The sequence below is a fragment of the Patagioenas fasciata genome, chromosome 14 (assembly GCF_037038585.1).
Source record: "Patagioenas fasciata isolate bPatFas1 chromosome 14, bPatFas1.hap1, whole genome shotgun sequence".
NCBI classification, from domain to species: Eukaryota; Metazoa; Chordata; class Aves; order Columbiformes; family Columbidae; genus Patagioenas; species Patagioenas fasciata.
In genome coordinates this window covers 12317979-12338289 of record NC_092533.1, presented here as the reverse complement: position 1 = coordinate 12338289, position 20311 = coordinate 12317979, and the positions used below count along the sequence as shown (strand labels likewise).

Genomic DNA, 20311 nt, shown 5'->3' with positions numbered 1-20311 from the left:
ACCTGTTTACCACAAGTCATATAAATCACACTGCCTCTATGAAGAGTAAATGAACCTTCATAAAGATGTGAGGTGCCAGTGAGTTGTGTGAATCTGTGTAGGTCTCCTATAAATGAAGCAGAAAATCTCTTGATGAACAAATACAGAAAGGTGATAAGCCTGTGTAAAAATTTCTACTTGGGAAAGTCACTTTAGAATTTTCTTCTGACTGGTTACCTGAGTGTTGTGGACTTCGATGTGTGTAGAGAGGTACTTTAAAAGATGAGTATTTTATTTGAAAAGGTCTCATAATTGTTGTTTGCTTCTCTATTCCTGTATTTCTAGCCTAGCTCTGCCTGCTTAAACACATTTGAAGGCAGAAGAGGTACTGTTAATTACTACAAGAGATGTCATTAGAGGCCATCTCAGTCAAAGAGCTTAAGAGAGGTTAGCTCTTGTTTAAGTATTTGAAGGATGTCTGCACAAATGAACAAGTCTTACAGTTTGGAGTTCTTCATCCAGATTAATTATTTTTGCTCTGTCTTCCCAAAGCCTGTAGTGACCACGTACATTTCAAGAAAACAAAAGAATAAAATGCCTTGGAAAAAAGTGTTCCAACACTGATTTTAAAAAAATAAATAAATTTTAAAAAATCAAATTTATGTACTACACAGAAACTGCTGTGTAATCATTTATTCAGAGGATATTTTTAAACTAATCAAATGCTTTTAATATCAGGGTACAATTACTAAATTTTAGTGACCAAATGCAAATATCAAACAACTTCCTATATGTACATTTCCTACTTACTGTATTAAAAGGTTGCAAAAATCAAATTATTTTCACGTAGAAGTGCTGGAAGTATTTGTTTAGAAATGGACTCAATTCCACTAATTTCAGTAAAGGTTTCAAGGTGGTGGGTTTGTTCCTCTGTGTGCCAAGTCTTAGCACTTGTTTCGGAATTCTGAGCAGGCACGGACAATACCAGCTTTGGAAAAACAGCAGCATGAAGTCCATACTGCACCAAACAAAATGGTTCCCTGATTCACCACAAAGAGCAAGAACTGTGTTGCACCACTGAATGCAACAGAACTTCTGAACAAACTTTGTCTGTTGACTTCGTCATATGGTGTCACTAAACAAACCCCAACAGTTTCTATTGCTGGTGGTATGCACAGCTCTCAGCTTTTTATTAACAAAGGAAATCTTAATAGAAATTGTAATCACCTAGTGTTAGACAAATGCTTTATTCCCCTGTACTAATGCAGGATGGCAATGAAAGTTTTAAGCAGGTTACTTTAAAAAAGTTATAACAAATGTTTCTGACATCAAGGGAATCGCTGATGATTCCATTGCTGACCCAGTGGCAGGATATGAAGTTTTTTCAAGCTCCAGTTATAAAAGTCTTAAAAAATTTAGATTTTAGCAAAATGGCTTCCAACTTTCTATAAAATGGAGCCATGAAAGTGGAAGATTTTGTAACATCTAAAGAGAAAAAATACCGTGAATGCATAGAATTTACCAAAAGTTATGAGTTTGCAAATAAGAAAAATAAAATAAGATTGAATAAGTAAAAGAAAGAAAGAAAAAAGAACACCAATGCCATTATACCTCTCTGGTTTTAATTTGGAATATGGAAACTGCAAGGTTTCTCTTTGCCAGTCTCTTTCCTGTTGTTTACTTGACACAGGTTTTTAAAGGGACAGATAGGGCATAGATACATCTATTCTGACTGAAACACGAGTTGTGTTAGTCACAGCAGTCCCATCTCTGCCTGAGTGGTCCAAAGCCTGGTGGAAAACAACATATATTTTCTATTGGTGAAGCTTTGGAGTATATAAAACTATTTGAAGTGCAGATGAAATAGAATATACATGAAATAGTTTTGAAACCGATTACGCTCTTGATGAGGTTTGGAACATGGAAGTCCTGTCTGCACTGTGGCAGCTGGGTCCTGCTGCTCGTGGGCAATGCAGCAGGGTGGGAGGTGGGACTTGAGGCCTCTGTGCCACACGGGGACACTCACAGTGTCCTTGCAGATGGTCTCAAGGGAAGGCAGCCCAGTTACAGCCCTCTTGTCAACAGAGGAGCTGACTCCAAGGTAGCACTCTGGGAATCTGTTCAGAGATGCCAAAGTCTCAATTAATTTGCAAGAGAGTACTCCAGGACCTTCCCTTAGGTGCTTCATCTGGTCTGTGAATTAAGTGCTGATGCCAGACTCTCAAGAGCAAAACCTGTTTGTTTTGGTAGATGGCAGAGATGAGAAACTGCTGAGCGATACATGTTCCTCTCCTTTGCTTCCAGCTTCAGCAGGTCACCAAAACCCCTTCAGGTTTTTGCAAGTTATTAATTTCTAGGCACTTGTCCCAAGGAGGCTGAGTGATGGCTTAGGCTCACCACAGCTGTCAGCCACCAGCTCTGAGAGGAGAAGGAAAGTTTCTAAAACTTCTTCAGTGTGACAAACAGAACACGTTGTACTCTTTACAGCAGCAAGTATGATCAGTCTGTACCTGCCAAAGTTTCTCTATCAGCCATAGTTTGCTCTTTTGGTTTTTAAATCTCGTCCCCTTCTGAAATCCTTGTTCCTTCCAAAACTTAACTCAGGGTCTAAATGAGGCAGGTGACTTGTTTTATACTTACAAGGCAAGAAATTCTTGACTTTGAACCTGTCATGTGTGTGCTGTGAATAGATCCTCAGCCTGTATGCAGTTGCATGGGAATTGTATTTAGTCAGCAGTCTTCAGGGAAGTTTTCTACAGCAGTGAGCACCAAGAAAACTATTAGCTGAGCCCAAAACCTGCTGATGGGGCATTATTTCAGAATGAGCAGGGCTGGGTGTGATGATAAGGTTAAATGAAGGTGGAGAGGTCAGGGGAGCTGCACTGCAACCTGGTGTTCGGGCTGAAGTATTAATGAGGCAGCACAGGAGGATGTATTTGACAGTGGGCTCAGAATATTAGAAATACTGTGTTGTCTTTGAGTCTTTCTTTTTGTCCTTCTGGATAATGCAACTCAATTCCCCTTTCTCCAAGTCTTTTTCATTATCTGAATTGAATCCTAAGTGTTACATTCAGAGCCTCTTTGCCTTTACTTAGAATTCCTGAGAGGGAAGCGTCTCTTGCCAGGCAATTTTCAACTCCTGCTAGAGTAGGCTGAGTTGTTTATCTGGTTTTTACTTTTCAAATGGTTAATGATAATGAACTGTAATTGAGAATTGCTTTGGGTTGATTAATATGCATGTTGTCATCCATTTATCTCCCTGTTTCCTTTGAAATCACCTTCTCAAGAATTCGGAATGATGTTTGGTATTCTTTTTTTTTTTTTTCTTTTCTTCCTGCCTTCCTGTTAATATTTGCAGACTTTTATTTTGGTGCTTTTTTAGAACTGCATTCTTCTAATGCTTTTTCTGAGCAAGTTTCTGAATCTCTCTTGAAATTTTTGTTGCTGTAGGATTCATGATTTTTAGTCACTCTATTATAGGTTTTTAAATGTGTTTCCAGTATATGAATAGGAGTAGAAAAAGGTTCTTAACCTAGAACTTTCACTTATAGCTTGCTTAGGTTTTTGTTATTAACATGTCTAGACTTGCTGCCTTAAGATTAAGAAAACAAGATTTCGGATTTCTAACTTTTATTTTGTCTTGACCAAAAACCTGTTATGGAATAACAAAGTGTCTACCTGACTGTTTTGGTTTTTGAGAGAGAGAACTTTGTTATTGCTGTGCACAAGTGAATTCCTGTAGACTTGGTTTTTTTGGCCATTCATAGCATCTCTCTGCTTCTCAGCCTGTTGGAAATGCTGGGTTTGCAGCTGAATTACTGAGGTGTAGCATGGACCTCATGGTGTAGCATGGGGCTCATCACCTCCCTGATTCTGTATAAAGCAAGGAGTGCTGTACACCTTTGAAAAACTCATCATTAGATACTGCCGGAATGTTGTTGCATGCAGGTAGCTCAGACTCCTTCCTCCATCAGGCGACCCCAGCCTCTGTGCTTTACAAGTTAGTGGTGCATCCTGAGGATCATCCCTTGGACCTGCCCTGGGTTTATTTCTAAAGCTTCCACAAATAGCAAATCTGCTTTCTGAAGCAATGCTCAAAGAAAGTGAGAAATGGGAGCTCAGCTCTGAAAGCCTCATTAGTGTGTTTCAATCTGAGTGATCCTACATGAAAGAGTAAGAGGACTGTATCATTAGCAAGAGAAACAAATTTTGTTCACGATCATTCACAGTTAAATGGAGAGCTGAAAATAATAACAGATGAAAACTAATATGAAATTGTGTTTATTCTAGTTCTATTCATTCTAATTTTAGTCAGCCTTGTGAAGACACTTTCCAAACATCGGGTTTGGAAGAGATATTCCCATCTTTAAGAAAGCCAGAAAAATAAACATAAAGCAACAACAAAACAATCATAAATATCTGTAACTATTTTTATATGTTACATTGCTTGTTATTTCCTGAAAGAAGAGTTTAGTATTATGGTCTTAATGATGGCACTTCATTGTCAGCTATCCTCTCTTGGAAATACAGCTGCAAACATCATCAGTGAGAACCTGAAAATCTAGTTCTAAGAGTTTTCGACAAGCTCAGCTCTAAAGATGGATTTGACTGTGGATACCCCCTGATTCAAAGGAGGCTTAATTCAAAAATATTAAGTCCTTCTCTAATGATTTCTACCTCATGTTTTTACATGGATCCTTCCATTTTCTGTATTAGTGCTCATTGTTCAGACTTTTGACCTACTAGCTATGACCAGGACACTGGCAGAAAGAGCTGTGTGCTTTCCTTCTATATTTTATTTGTCCAAGTTTGTCTCAAAAGTTTTCCTTTCCTTGAGAAGTATTACTTTTTCAGAACCTGTAGAATAGCAGTAGAGTGAAGGAGATAAGTTATTACTACATGATGGTTCTTAATATGGTATTTTGTTTCATATGAAGGCTTTTAGGAATGACCAACTCAGAGTTTTAGGATGCTATTCAGATGGTGAGTCTGAACGCAGTATTATGATTGAGGCAGCTTGCTGCAGCTGCTCAGTCTCTGTTGTCACACCTTTCCACTTTATGTTTTGCAGAGAAACATTTTAAGGTCCAAAACTGCATTAAGGGGTTCTCAATGTCCTGTACCTTGGTGGAGAATACCCATGCTGCACGGACCAAAATCAGCCGATGCATATTCTACTTTGAGTAACTACTTGTGCACCTAGCCAGTGCCACTATGCAGAAGTCAAGCTGTCAAGGATTTAAGAGTAGGACTGTGCAAAGCACCACGAAGCTTCTGTCCAGGTTTGTGTGTAGCCAATGAAGGTACCAAATAGAGGTGTGTGTCCTGGGGCCACTCTGACGTATCTCCAATAAATAAATTAATAAGGCTGCTGTTGTTTGCCTAAGTCATGAGCTATCTCTTCTGAGAAGTGCATCAAAGACAAATCATGTCACTTTTGACTGCTGTGACTTATAAGAGGAAAAATATTTGTGTATCATGGAATTTAGCCTTTGGTTTTAAATATTTTCTCATGTAATTTTGTCTCCGTTACAGCATTATTGAGTTTCTTTGCATCAAATTACTAGACATCATAACTCTTGTCCTTATAGTGAGTAGAGGTTGAGAATTGTTTTGACTATTGTTTGTGTTCTGTAATCCAGACTCCAGTTAGACCCCTGTGTGCATTAGCAAAGCAAAACTTGTACTTGTGCCAGTTTGCTCTGCTTTCCCAAATGGAAAATAGGCAGGAGAGTACAATTGTATAATTAGAAAATATACATTTGTATCTATCCCCCACTGCTCTGAAAGCAGCTTGCCACCCAGACTCTTGCAGGTGGAAGAACAGCTGTTTCACAGTTGACATCGGTGCTGCCCCTCGGCCAGCTGGCAGGAGAGGTCCATCATTGCCTCCCGCCTGAGTTCACAGATGTCCCCTCCGAGACACGTCTTTACACAGAGGGTGATCAAACTGCGCCAAACTCGGCACTGATGTTCAGTACAATGGGAGAGTTACGCGTCTGTGAGCTTCTGTTGACGTGCTGATAAAAAAGCCACAGAACTGTCTGGGGAGTCACATATAGTGTGACAGAGACTTAAACAAGCAGTTATGTGGACTGTGATTTATGGTGTGACTCCCACGGGGACTGTTTTTCAGTCACAAAACACAGAGCAGACAGTGCTCATGCCAGCTCTCGTTGCTGCTGCCCCCGTGTATCTCCTCTCCTGAACAGCCTTGCACAGGCCACTGTCCCACGGGATCGGTCCCGGCCGTCCCAGCGTACTCAGTTACACACCCTGTCCCGCTTTGGAGGTGGAGTCAAAAGAAAAACTGAAAAGGTTTATGGGAAATTTCAGGGGTAAAAAAGACAATTTGTAGTTATTTGTTATTCAAACAGGCAGTGCGTCCTCCCCTATATATTTTTTCAGAAAGAATCGATGTTCAAAAGAGGATCAGGTAGAAAATAGCTGCTCTCAGGCACTTATCGTATCACTTTGTGAACTGTAGACCAACAGTGTTGTAAGCAACACCAGTTTCATTTTTCCAAGCGTGAACACTTGTAATGCTACTTTTCCTAGATGCCCTATGCAATGCTCAGTTTGCTACACTTACCTAGTTTTCTGTTTTTACAAAATTCACACTGAATGGGCTTTGTAAATTGATAATGAATCCACCTTCTGTGAAATGTGAAATATATGTAAGCCAAGGAAATTTTCCATGAAAAATAATCTGTATGCGTACCTTGCCTATAGGCATACAGACTGGTAAATGCCAGACATTTTTCTTCCACAGTCTTTGACTGCAAAGCAGGGTGAAATAAGGCTAATTGATCAAGAATTATCATAAAGTGTAAGGTCATTGATTGCCAGAAATACTGAAAGTATTTTAAGAATAGAACTTTAGAGGAAAATAACTCCTAAGAATAGAAGTTTTATGTGTAATCCTGCGCTGTTTATTCCAATTGAACAAGCAAACAGAGCGATTGACGATAAAAGCTCCTGACCAAAGGATCATATTGGTAGCCCCTCTGCTCCTGCCAGGAAAACCTATACCCGGATTCCTCATATGTCTTCTATACCATCGTTCTACCTCTTATTGCACAGAAGCCACAATAAAGAAAAACTTTCTTCTTTGCAGCAAATATGGTTGATTTCAAATGGCACAAAAGGATTAGTCTATAACAACTGCAGGTCATTTTTAAAAATAGCTGGGGAAATTTTTGTTTTCCTTACAGAAGGGGGGAGGGTTCATAATCAAGACAAATATGTTCAATGTGGAAGAAGAAATACTGTAGTGATGTCTTTCCTCTTTCTGCAAAAGGGCTTTTAAACAAGCAATTTTTTTTACTAACTTGGGCAATGTAATAGAAACACACACATTATAAGAACTTTTGATGTGTCAGGTTAATAATCTGTTCTTTGTTAGCACTGAGACACTTCAGGGTGTGTGTTAGTGTGTTATTGACTTTATTTTTTTTCAGGTGTCAAAAGCAATGCCTTTGGTTCTCTTCTCTCATCTTAGGTGTGCTCCAATACTGAATTAGAGCAGCCAAGCCCTTTAGGGCTGGAAATGAGCTGGCATGGTGGGACTATGCTTTGTGGGACTAGAGAGGTGAAATAAATCCTTCCCAGAGGGCTCTGAAACAAAACCAGCCACCAAATGTTTGGAGGGAATGTGGGTCAATCAAAGATTATACCATTGTATCAAGCAAATCAGCTAGTTCAGTAATTATGACTTCCCTCTTCAATATGAGGGATAATTTTTGGTTTTCGGGTTTGTTTGTTTGGTGTGGGGTTGTTTGGGTGTGTTTGTTCTTGGAGTTTTTTGTGTGTTTTGTGGGTTTTTTTGGTTGTTTTCTTGTTTTTTCATTCTAAAGTAAAGCGTAAGTATCTGCTACCCAGTAGCACGACAGTCAGTTGTCCAGTTGAAACAGGGCTGAGAGGAAGGACAGCAAGCTTGGAAAGATTTCTTCCAACACATGGAATAAAACTTTAAAAAGCAAGCAAATTATTTCACTCCTCTGCAAATTCATTTCTAAAGCAGCCAGGCCATATACACAAAAACTCACTTTTGATAACTAATTCCTGTTTTCAACAGTGCGGCTGTAGGGGGTTCTACCATGATCAGTTGAGGCAGGAAGATGCACACAAGCAAGAGTGAGCCTTTGCACCTCCTGCGACACCAAATATTGCACTGTTTCAAGAAGGCACTGTTCCGTAGTTTCTCATGACTCTTCTAAAATGAAATTTGCTTTTATGTGGCACGGAACAAAAGGATTCTGAAGGAAGAAAAAATCCCTTCAGCTACGACAGGGTGGAGGAATCCCAAAGCAACTCATTCTCCTTTCTTTTATCCACTTCTCAGCTACTAAGTACTGCAATGATGTTTATCTAATAACTCCATTCTCCTTGAGGCATATATTCTATTAATAGTAATTATCTATGACTTACAATTTGTCTTGAATTCTCCTTACTAGTGCAGCACTTGAACTGATTATGTACTCCCACTATTAGAATAAAAAATGATGTGACTGCATTCTTAATAACAGCTGCGTATAAGTGTGTGCATAAAAATATCATATCTTCTGAAAGTGAGAGGTGTTTCTACCCACAGTGAGGTGGATGAATGTTCACCAATTGCAGAATAAGTGGGATGAAGAGGCTCCTGACATTCTCTTTGACGAGATAGAACATCTCCTGACATTGTCTTGCATCATTTGGAAGATTCACCTCATTCTAAGTGTATTTCTATATTACGGAAACTCAGAGAACAATGATAGTTTTGGTATTTATCTGGGGATTTTTGCTGTAATAAGCATGTGATAAGGTAGACCCTGATGTGAAGAGTTTACAGTATATGTAGAAAAGACAGAAATCATTTTTGTGTGGAGTCCCCAGATGTAAGTTCCAGAGAGATCATGAACTTCTCAAGGTCATGGGTGAGACTTTTGACAGCATCAGGAAACAAATTTAAATACCCTTGACCCTGGTTTAGTGTCTGTGCTAAAATGTCCTATATCTTACTGGTTTCCTTTTGGCAACTGAGAGTTGGATCCAGTATCCAGTTGGATCCTGTATCTGGATTGTGGTTGAAATTGTATGTTAGCTCTTCACTGCTTTGAATACTTGAGCAAATCCTCCTATCAGGTAGATGGCTGCTATCCTTTGCCTGTTTGGAACAGGAATTCGGGTTTTGCTGAATACGCATAAGTAGGTTGGAAAGCTCCAGGTAAAAGAAGAGCAGGTGAACTTTATTCCTCTGCAAAACTGTAAAATGTGTTATTTTGCAATTATGAAGCACTTAGAGTTCCTTGTATGGTTGGTAGTCTATTGGTAATTACAAAACATGCGACAGAAGCAGGAAGTTATGAATTCTCACTTTTGTTCTGTATTGACTCATCTGACCTTGGAAAGATGCGTTGATCTTCAAAAGCCAGCTGTGATTTTGAGTGTCTTATGTACATACAACCTTACATGAAATTAATGAGATTTAGAATTTTTCAGTGCATCTGGTGCTGAATGTCATATTAAGCTGGTGACCCTGCCATCTTAGTTTTCTCATCGGTTCAAAAAAATAAGTTAAAGGCACCCAGCACGTGTGTATTTACCTCGCAGAAATGATGTAAAATTAAACATTTTACCTTGAAAAATCTTCTGAAAAATCTATTAAGAAAAATACTGTTGTAAAACATGACAAGAAGAAAAAAAAAACGGTTTAAAGTTATTGCTCTAATTTTAAGCGTTCTTTAAAAATTCATGTTGGGAAATAGTGTCAGGTACTTTGGACCTCAATCTTTCCAGTTTTATGCTTGTAAATCCCCTTGTTTCCAAAATGGATAGTAATTTGCATTCCCAGATCTGATTTATAGATATAATCAAGGCCTTTTTTACAAAGGGCATGGCTTATTCTCATTCATTGCAGCTACAGGTGTGGTGGCGGTTGAAGAAAACTCTCAATATTAGGATACGTTAAGTGGGATGACGGGTGAACAGTACGAGTCTGTTTGAATATCAGTATTCCCATGGGGAGCCAATTCAGTGATGTTGAGCCCACCCAGCAAATTAAACAAGAAACAAAAATTTGCATAAAACTGTCTTGAACAGATGTTCATCAACAGAATGCAGTCAAAGCCTATTTTCTTTTTTTAATCAAGAAGTATAGTACAAACATTAGTTTATTGTATTTGGTGGGGGACAGTGGGGTGGGATGTGTAGCTTAATACCAAATCTACACTCACTAAAAAGGTAAAGACAAAAAAAAAAATCAGAGAACACTTCCATTTTCTTTTCAAATGAACAACTAGTAGATTCTAGACTGCAAAACAAGCAATTACATTTTATTTTGTTAAAGTAATAGATCGTTCATAACAGAAACAGAACTAGTAATATTAACTGTACCCATACCATCTGGTGCTACCTATCATTACAATATGTTCAAATTACTAATATGTTTAATAGGTGTATAATCTTGCTTGGTGTGTTGCATTCTCATTGATAGTCTTAAGAAATGTTTAACAGAAATGCAAATTTTCAGAATTACATAACAAAAGCTATGTCAGGTAGAGAAAGAAACTGAAAGACAGAGGTGACTACAAGAGAAATAATAATTAATTAAAAGTAATTAAAATACATGCAGAATTTAGACTGGAAAACTTCCACAGTTTTCTCTTGTGCTGTTGGAAGCAAGGCGGGAAACTACATGGCCACCTTCCTCCAGCTCAACCTGCAGTTCTCATGCTCTGCAGAAATGAGTGAATGAGACTTGACATTGCTGAAGCCTTTGGAAAAAGTCCTCTGTTTTAAAGATACAGTGAAACTGGCTTATGTTACATTAGAATTTATTGATGGATATCTGGATAAGTTTGCTGCTTCTAATTGTTGAAAAATTTGCAGTTAAATCTCAGAATTGTTGAAAGAAACTAGCAGATAGGTGCTAACCTACTCCTCAGTCTCTGCATCTCTTTACTAGTAATAGCAGTACCTAACATTGTTTTAATAAGGCCACAAAGTGAATTTTTTTCTGAAAGGTATGTTTATTTATGAATTTCCGTAATTATCTTCTCAGGTTAACAAACATCTCTTCCAGTTTTTTATATTTAGCATAATGAGTGAAGCCCCCTGAGCTCTGAGAACATTGCTTTCTGTTGATTAAAGCAGGACTTTGATACCAGCTTTTAGCTTCTATTAGGTAACTGCAAATTTTGCACATTTTGCAAGGAAGTAATGAGATGGAAATATTAGGCCAACAAGCCTAAAGCAGGAATGATATACTCTTCATACCACTCGGTATAAAGTTTAGTAGCCTGAATTGCTTAGAATGCTTTGGAATTGCTTGGAAATTATTTTCCCAAATAGTCTTTGTTTGGCTTAGAAAATTTCAATACAAGCTGATTTGCTTAGAAGTGCTGGATTTTGTATCAAAATAAGGTATATAGGAAACACTGAAGGAAATGTTTGCTTGGACCCTCCTCAAAGTGACACATGCAACCAGTAAGTTACCTAAGGCTCTTTGTGAAATAAGCCACTTTGCTCTTAGCAATTGAAAATGACAATTACATTTTGAAATGTCTCTAAATATTTCCAGTGAGAAAACACTGGTCATAAAGAGAGCAAATTAATAGGTGTTATTTAGACCCAGTTTATCTTGATCTAATTTGATGGCTGACTGAGAGCTCAACAAGACCGAAAATCCAATGATATCTTAGTGCTGAACCTTTGCCTCATCAGTGCTTTGTGACTTATTTGAATACACCTTTATATGCTGCATTATATAACATACAATCATAGTAGCAAAACTAGATAGCCTTGGAATATTTAAAATTTACAAATATGTTTCTGACAGTCTTGTAACCAATCAGTTATTTTTTTATGGTAAAATATTATCCACTGAAATTTTTGCTCTTTGACAAGTACCCTTTTTTCTCCTAGCTCTCCTTCTCGAGTTGTTCACCACAGATTAGTCCACACTCTTAATATATATCCAGTATTTAGATAAATGGCATTGGAGACTTTAATTGCAATTGTTAATCCAGCTGTAGCATGATGAGCTGTTTTAGAGGCTTCTCAGCATATTTGCCTGTGCAACTGTTCCAACTGGGGATATCTCCTTTACATACTACATTTTCTGCATAATTACTTTGTCATAAGGTCAATTAATCTATGCATTTGCCTGGCACGTACAGTATGGAAAACAACTCTAGCATTTTATTACTTAAGTGCACCGACTCTCTTATTGACCTGAAAGACTGGGTTCCAGCAAACAACTGGCAGTGTCGTCAATAAACCATGTGTTACGCGTGCGTAATGGTGTGCACTGAAACAAGAAAGGAACACAAGTGTGTCTACAAATTAAATAAAAGTTCTGTAAATTACAGGACATCATAAGCATTTTAATTAACCTGTTTAAAAGTGGAAAGGTAGAGATGAGTTCTTGAAGGAACTGTTGTGGAAAAGTACCTTTGAGCCATTTGTCCTGTGTTGTAAGACACAGTGACAACATCCACTTGATCTGAGATGTGTACAAGGTTATGTAATAATGAATTAATATTGATTTACTACAAATATCTGTATTTAGATCTGATCACTAAGTGACTTTCACAGGCTTCTCCTTTCATGTGAATAAATACACATTGGATTAGCACTAGTTTAGAGTTTTGGGATTTATACATGGCTTCTTCCTATTTTATGGAAAATAGAAATGTCTTTACCTCTTATCCTCTTTACAGTTGTCTATCTCCCATTTAGAACTTGATATGAGACAAAGGTAAGGACTGAAATAGTATGTAAACTGAGGACATACGGTGCTAATGGAGAAAAGTTCTTTGGCAGTATCATGTGTCTGTGTGACTTATAGTGAAATAACGGTTTGACTGAATTGTGTGCCCAAAAAGGACTGTGGGATTTAGGACTAAGGTGGTTGCTTGCCTGCCCTTAGCTTCATGGATGTCATCATAGTCTGGAACACTTTCTCTCTACCTTTAGAACAGCCATCAGGAGACACGCTGGTGTTCCACCTTCCTCATGGGAATGCTTTTATGAAAGTGCTTTGTAACAAGAATACACTGTCCCTAAAATGAACACAGCATATTAGATTGAAAAAGAAATACACTCAAAAATTATTTTATTTTATAGAAAAAAAAAGCACAATAAAACTACTCAGTGCACCTTGTTTCACTATTTCTAGAGATGGCTTAGCAGTAATAAGTATGTATTTGTGAATGATGTATTCAACAGTTGACAAAAATGTCATAGTGATTTGTATTTACTTAGCCATGTGTAGAAAGACTTCTTAATGTGAAAAAATAGATGAAGAAATTGTACAGAGGAAGTTGGGGCTTTTGGCGTTATGAAAGAAAACAGTTTTGATATTTTGGAGTGCTGTTTGAAGTAATGAGAACTTTATAGAAATGCGAAAGAAATGCAGAGATGACTGCCATGGGCTGGAATGGATAATAGTAGGTGATGGTTATAGTCTTGTTATAAAAGCCACAGCAATGTGTGTCCCATATAACTCAATGAATTACAAGCAGAGTTTGCTATTCTAATTCTTAGAATGAACCAGGAAAGACAAAAAATAACCAGATGCTGTGATTTTCAGCAACCTAAGAATCTGTGAACCAGTCAGTTTCACAGGACTGGGACATTCTTGGACAATTTCTAAGACAAAAAGAAATTTTTAGATAGACTCGGCAAGATAATTCCAAAACTGAAATAGTAAAAGCTGCTTTCTTTGACAGTTGTGAGAGTGGCAGATGTGTGGCCCTCTTGGACCAGCCAGCAGCAGCTCATCACCAGTAACGGAGCATTGCTCGCTTCCAGGCAGCATCTGGAACAGACGACCTTTGGCTGCAAACCAATGGCTATAACCATTCTCTGAATGTAGGTCATAATTCCTCACTGTTGTGTATGAATATCTGAGCCACCTTCTTTTCTCCTTAGACCAGCCGGATTACATTGCTGGCACACTCATGGCACTTTGTTCACTCAGTTTGTGTCCTTTCTGAAAGTTTTGACAATCTTGATTGTGTTTTGCATCTGTATTTCGGGCAGTATCTGGGATGGTTGCCATGGTCCTCTCAGTGTGTGCTCTTCTTTTGGAGGCCGCCTGCATTTTTGCATTGCAGTTGGTGCACTAAGTCTGATATGTGGGGATTGTATTGAATGTTGAAAGCACTGTAAATTTAATCTTCAAATTTACAGCAGGAACTGTTGCATTCTCACAGGTGAGAGTGAAAACACCTCCTGTCAAAGTAAAGGAGTTCCTACCCTCCAAAGTGCTGCATAATAAAAGGTGTGTCACCTCAGGAACACTATTCCGGATGTGTGCCCTGCATTTCATCATTAGTTCCACTGCAAACTGGTGTTTGTACAATTGTTAGGAAAGAACTAACTCACATTGTAGATAACTAAATTATGATTAATTTCTGTTGAAACTGTTTCAAGGGAAAATGGGTCTCTTCAACAAACAAAACTTTTGTCCACTGGAGAATCTGTGGTGTTGTGGTTTTTTTGTTTTGTTTTGTTTTTTAGTGGAATATCACCGACCTTCTTTAGGGAAGGTGTTTTGGGGATGGTTACACAGTTTAGACAGAAACTTAAAATTTTTATCCAGAAGGATTAAAATGAAGAAAAAAAGATTTGGAAAACTAATGCTTAGATATTAATAAAATCACAAAATAACTTACATGATTGCTCTGGTTTAATCTATGAGGATCAAAATCTCACAGGGAGGGAAGGCAGGATCATTTCTCTGTCTAGTTCTACATTTAAGCTTTGTTGTGCGAGAACCAGTTTTGCTCCTCTGTGTAGTTCCTTTACACAGATGTAAACTGGGCCTTGGTGTGGGACACGCTGCACTTTGCAGAAATAAAAACCTTACTCAGAATTCCTCCTAGACAGAAGAACCTGTGTTCCATGTAAAGAAAGCATTTGCATTAGGTTAAATGGGGGTGACACGTCAGTGGTGTCACTGCTGGTGGCCATGTATTAACCTAGCCTGTCAAGTTTTTATTTAACTATCTAGAAACGTATGCAGAATGATACGAGAAATGACAGGGGAAAACCGTTACCAACAATTTCTGAGGGAATGTTTTACTGTCTTTAGAATGAAAGTTGCTCTGAAAACTATGGAAAGGAGAGTTGCACTGGCTTGAATGCTGTCTGCTTACCAGGTTCTGTGTTTTGTTGATACATGATATCATGTCAGAAAGGACTGGAGAGAGACTCCTAAGTCTCGGGGACTCTCCATATTAAAATTTTGTTGATGCTCATTTTCATGTGGGATTTGGCTTTCATGAACATGACATGTCAGCTAAAGTACCTTCAGCAGCAACTGTTGGGATTGCACTCAAGTGCAAGTATTATTCAGTTTTCACTATTCCGCTGATGTGAAGGAACTATAAGATCCTCTGTCCTTCAACACCATATAAAAATTGTTCTTGGATCCATATTTTCTCTGTAGCCATGCCAACACCTTTACCATCTCTTCAGCCTTTAAGGCAACGTGAGTAGTGCGGCACATAAGGAGTATGTTTCAGGTGGTGAATGTGGGTCTTGTTACTGTCAGTGTCTCTTCTCAGAGACCATTACAAGTGACATTTATTTTGAATAGTCTTAATGTCTGAACTGTCCCTTGCATGTAAGTAACATGTAGGTAACAAAATCCAGTTTTGCCTTCTCCTTTTAGTACTAAAATCAGAATAGTTTCCAACTACATTTTTCAATTTAGTGTATCCAGGAATTATTTTTTCCTTGTGAGGGTGTCATGGGAAATATTTTGAGATTGATGCAACTTTAAATGGAACTTGTAGAGAGAGAAAGTGTTAGTTTGCACATCACTGACCTGAATATTTTCATGGTGACTTCATAAAATTAAGGTGCTCCTTTATAAAAGTCATGACTCCTTGATCAGTCGCCAATGAAACGCTACCTTGTGAATGCATAAATTACTTTCCAATCTAAAAATAAAGGCAGGATGTTGGCGTCATGTGGATCTTAACTTCTAGTATGGCTGGAATTAGAGTTTTAAACTTGCCTAACTTTGTTTGCCGTTTATTGGTCCTGAGTAGAGCATGTTTATCCAGTGGTTTTAATTTATTTCAAGTACACAATAATAATGCTGTGACTGCCCTGTAAAGAGTTGTTAATGAACATATCTCAAACACAGAGAGTGGTTTCCTGATAAGGAATTTGTGCATGCCTGCAGAATAGAAGTACAAATAGGTAGACTGTGTATAGAGCTTCTTATAAAGACATCTGTGATTTTTCTGGCTTCCAAGTGCCTGCACCCCTGAGCGTTTTCTTCTTTATTCACTGTTATAATCTCCTTGAGTTGCCTCAATAGGGCACATAAAGGATGGTTTGGTTTTTGTTTTCGTTCTTTAAAAAAAGTACTGCAATAGGCATTACTAAGCATAACATTTAAGGATAAATTTGCTTTAATTTGTGTAATTACTGAAAGCTGTAGACACTCATTTTTTCTTTAGCTGGTCTTTTCAAGGAATCTCAATCTGTGATAAATGGATTTATGTAGCTTTTGTAGTAGGTTGTTCGATAATAAATTTAAGTAACACAATACTATTACAACAGAGCTATCGCATAGGTTTAAAACCTGGTATTTAAAACAGCTGCTTAAATATGGCACCAGTTAGTCTCAGTTATTTCCTTTCACTTTGGACTTATTCAGTCTACTTCAGTAGAATTACTCCACTTTTATGGTGTTGGAAGTAACATTGGAATAAAGCCCTTAATGTAGTAAGGGTAAAACTTACTGCTTTGTCATATTGATTTAAGAATCTACCTTAAAAAAACCCCTTCATTTACTATCAAAAGCAAGAAGTATGGCTCCAGCTGTCTGACTTCTGTCAGCAAAGGCTCTGTCCACCTGATTAGAAATGGACTTTTCTGTGGGGAGACAAATACAGTATCATCTGCAGACAGATATACTTGAAGTATAAATATAAATATTTCAAATCCAATACTAGACAGATGATGTGCGTATTATTTCTTAAATCAGGAAGTAATAATTTGAAAACAGGAATTTTATGGTTGCTGCACGTAAAATGTTTTGAACTATTTTACGGAGACCATATTCAGTGTTATTAAGGTCTTACTCCACCTGTGAGTGATTCAGCAGTTTACTCCTTAAAACAAAACCTACCTACCATTTCCCTGAAAATAAGACCAACCCCAAAAATAAGCCTTAGCATGATTTTTTTTCAGGATTTTTGAGGATGCTCAAAATATAAGCCCTAGTTATAGTTCGTAAAAAAAAAAAAAAAAAAAAAAAAAGTCAATTTAAATAGAGTTGAGACAGCTATGCACATAAAAAAAGTAATAGGTTTTGGAGCAAAAATTACTATAAGACCCTGTCTTATTTTCAGGGAAATGGTAGAAATGCAACCCAATAAAATAAGATTAAAAAAAAATCCAAAGGTAACATTAAATGTACGGATTCTCCATGCTAGGCCTGCATTGCAGAGATATGAAGATAAGGTGATTTCTTGCCCTCAGTCCATGTTTTGAGCCCTGGCTGTCATTAGTGCAATCTTTTTCATTTATGGAAGCCACGAGATATCCATCACATACCACTCTGCTCACAAGTTTTTTGCTTATATTGAGAGATTTAATGCCTTTTTTGTTTGTTTGTTTACTGTTGTAATAATGTATTCTCCTTTTCTGTTTTCAATTCAATTACTTAACAAAAGAGAAATCCTGCTCTTGGCAGCATGTAGTACAGGAACCAATTCAGTAGATCAGTAGGTAATTCAGAGGCTGCACTCTGGTGCAGGTATGTATTTCTCGGGTATGTATTTGTTAACACTAAAACTAGTCCTTGTTAATACTCGTTCAGTTACTCCTCAGGGCTGTGTAGCTGATTGGTGCAACTCAGTAACACCTTATAAACTGTAGTTATTCAGAGGCCGTATTCTAGTAGATTCATTTAACTCACAAAAATCTGTAGGAAAACAAGTGAGAACATTAAAGAGTGTTTCAAAATAAAGTGTACTTGGTTAAAATTTAAAACTGATTTAGCTTAAAAAGAAAGCTGATCTATATATTTTTAAATTATTTGAATTTCAAGGAGACATCTCATACTAAGTAATTAATCTTGTTTTCCCATGAAGATTGGATGACGAAAGAAACAGAAGCATTTACTCATCTAAAAAGGCATGGGTGGGGTTGGAAGGGTACCAAGTATTAGTCCATAAGGAATGCATAAGTCACTAAAACTTGACAATGTGCATTGATTACTTTTATTGACCAAACCCCATCTCTTTGATCATACAAAGATATTCCTGCATTTAAAGATAGGTCTATTCCAGGGAAATTAAAATATTTGAAAAAAGAATTAGTCTATTTCTGATCATATTTCTAGTCTGTCTCACCATCACAATTTTTCCCACAGACTCATCTGTGGAACTAACATGTCTTTAATATAAGTTCCTGAGATTGCAAACATTATGCATTGACTTAAATAATAGTTGAGTCAGATCACTTGGTAGACACAAAGATGAAAGCATAAAAGCAATAAAAGGCATAATTTGAGCTTTAGTATTTGTCTTTTACTATGATATGTTTTACAAGCAGATAGAACCTGTGACTTCTTTGCTGAGAATCTACTTTAAAATCTCATAACTATTCCCCACATCTCTGACAGTAACATCGTGTCTTCATGTAATTTCAACCAGCGCACTGAGGTTGTGGCCCTTAGAAAAGTCACCCTCTAACAGTTGATATTTCCTGACTTCAACCAGAGCAAAGCTGGCATTCAGTTATAGTAATGAAGCTTTTTTACTGTACAGGAATACCAGTTATAAATATTCTAGTAAAGAGGTTTAGATTATTAGTTTTGCATTACAAAATATTTCTATCTGCTCTGTGAAAACATAATTAAAAACAAAGCAGGTGTGAGGTGGGGAGAAAAACCTTTGTAGTAGTGCCTGAATATACATGTGGCCTGAAGAAGGCTTATTTGGCTTAAGGCATATAAAAATCTAGTACCTTAAAACTATTTGAGATTACTCTTATTTATGGAGTGAAAAATAGTCTAGTCATAACTGAGGTCAGATATGTTGCAATGTGATTCAGCATAAATGCATGTTACATGGTTCAGGAAGTTCTGCAATGACTCGCGTTGTCTTAGTTTCGTGTAAATATCTTAGAGAAGTTAGGGTTGTTTCCTCACCTGGGTTTGAAAGATCACGTATATTTTGGTTTTGGACAGGATTTAGAAGTGTGCGTGTTTTTTATTTTTCTTTTTTTAAATTTATTTTTAAAAGATTCTCCAGACACGTGAAATTCTGTTTCCTACTTTACAACCACGGGGATGATTTTGGTTTCTTTGGGTTCCTTCACTTCTCTTGGTCAAACTTTCTGTTTTAAGACTCACACCTCAGTGTGGCTTGGTCACTAAATCCCAATATCCTTCACTGACACTCAATTGCAGTCACTTGCGTCAAACTGCTGTCTGGAAATGGACTGTGGATCTTTATTCTTTGTATGCAAGCATCACTCCAGCCATGGCTGAGTGATGATGTTGGAGTAGCAATGCAGAAAAGAGTAGGTCTCTCTCCATTCTGCCTATAGATAAGGACTATTTTCTTCACAGGTTTCTCCATAGAGTCAGATGATGGACAGCATTTATGCAGAGACTTGCAAGGCTTTGATTGCTTACTGATTAGAGGAAAATCCTGCAAGAATGAATTATATAAAGAAAGCAGATGAGGAATGCTCTTCTTGTCCTGAACTGGAAGAGAAACAAGAATGTGATGAACTCAGCAATGACAAAGTCACCTCTGAATTTTGTTTGCGTATATATAAGAGAAAGGCATTAAGTTAGTAACATGACAGACTCAAAGTATCAAACCACTGGACAGTACGCACATTTCTGGGGTTTATCCAACTCTTGCTTCAGCTTCTGGTGAGGTCTATCTTCTGAACACGGTAGTGCATGATCTCAGGGCTGACCTAGCTGACCGTTGCATGGTTTCTATTTCTTAGACCTGCTGGATTTTTATTTGGTTTAGAAAATTTGAAAAACTAATGGGGGTGGAGGAAGCAGGGAGAAAAGCACAGATCAATAATACAAAAGACAAATGTGAAACTGAGGTTTCTACTGTACTATGTTAATTCTGTAGTTGTTTTCCTAGGTCTTTTATTTCTTGTAATTCTGATCAAGCAGAACAGATTTAAAATTAATTTAAGCTACACTCTGTCCCTTTGAGAGGTTCATGGGCTAAAACCAGAGCATCCTTTCTATTGGAATACATAGGAAGTTAGGTTAATGCTGAATAATGTATTAGCAGAGTGCAACAGAGCATGGTAACTGCCCGTCTTCTCCCCACAGTGTCCC

General features: G+C 37.5%; 1 long non-coding RNA gene across 1 annotated transcript in view; it reads left to right on the top strand.

The window, feature by feature from the left end:
* Window positions 1-20311, top strand: part of LOC139829115 (uncharacterized) — a 401519-nt gene that overhangs the window by 360499 nt on the left and 20709 nt on the right. The window lies entirely within an intron of this gene.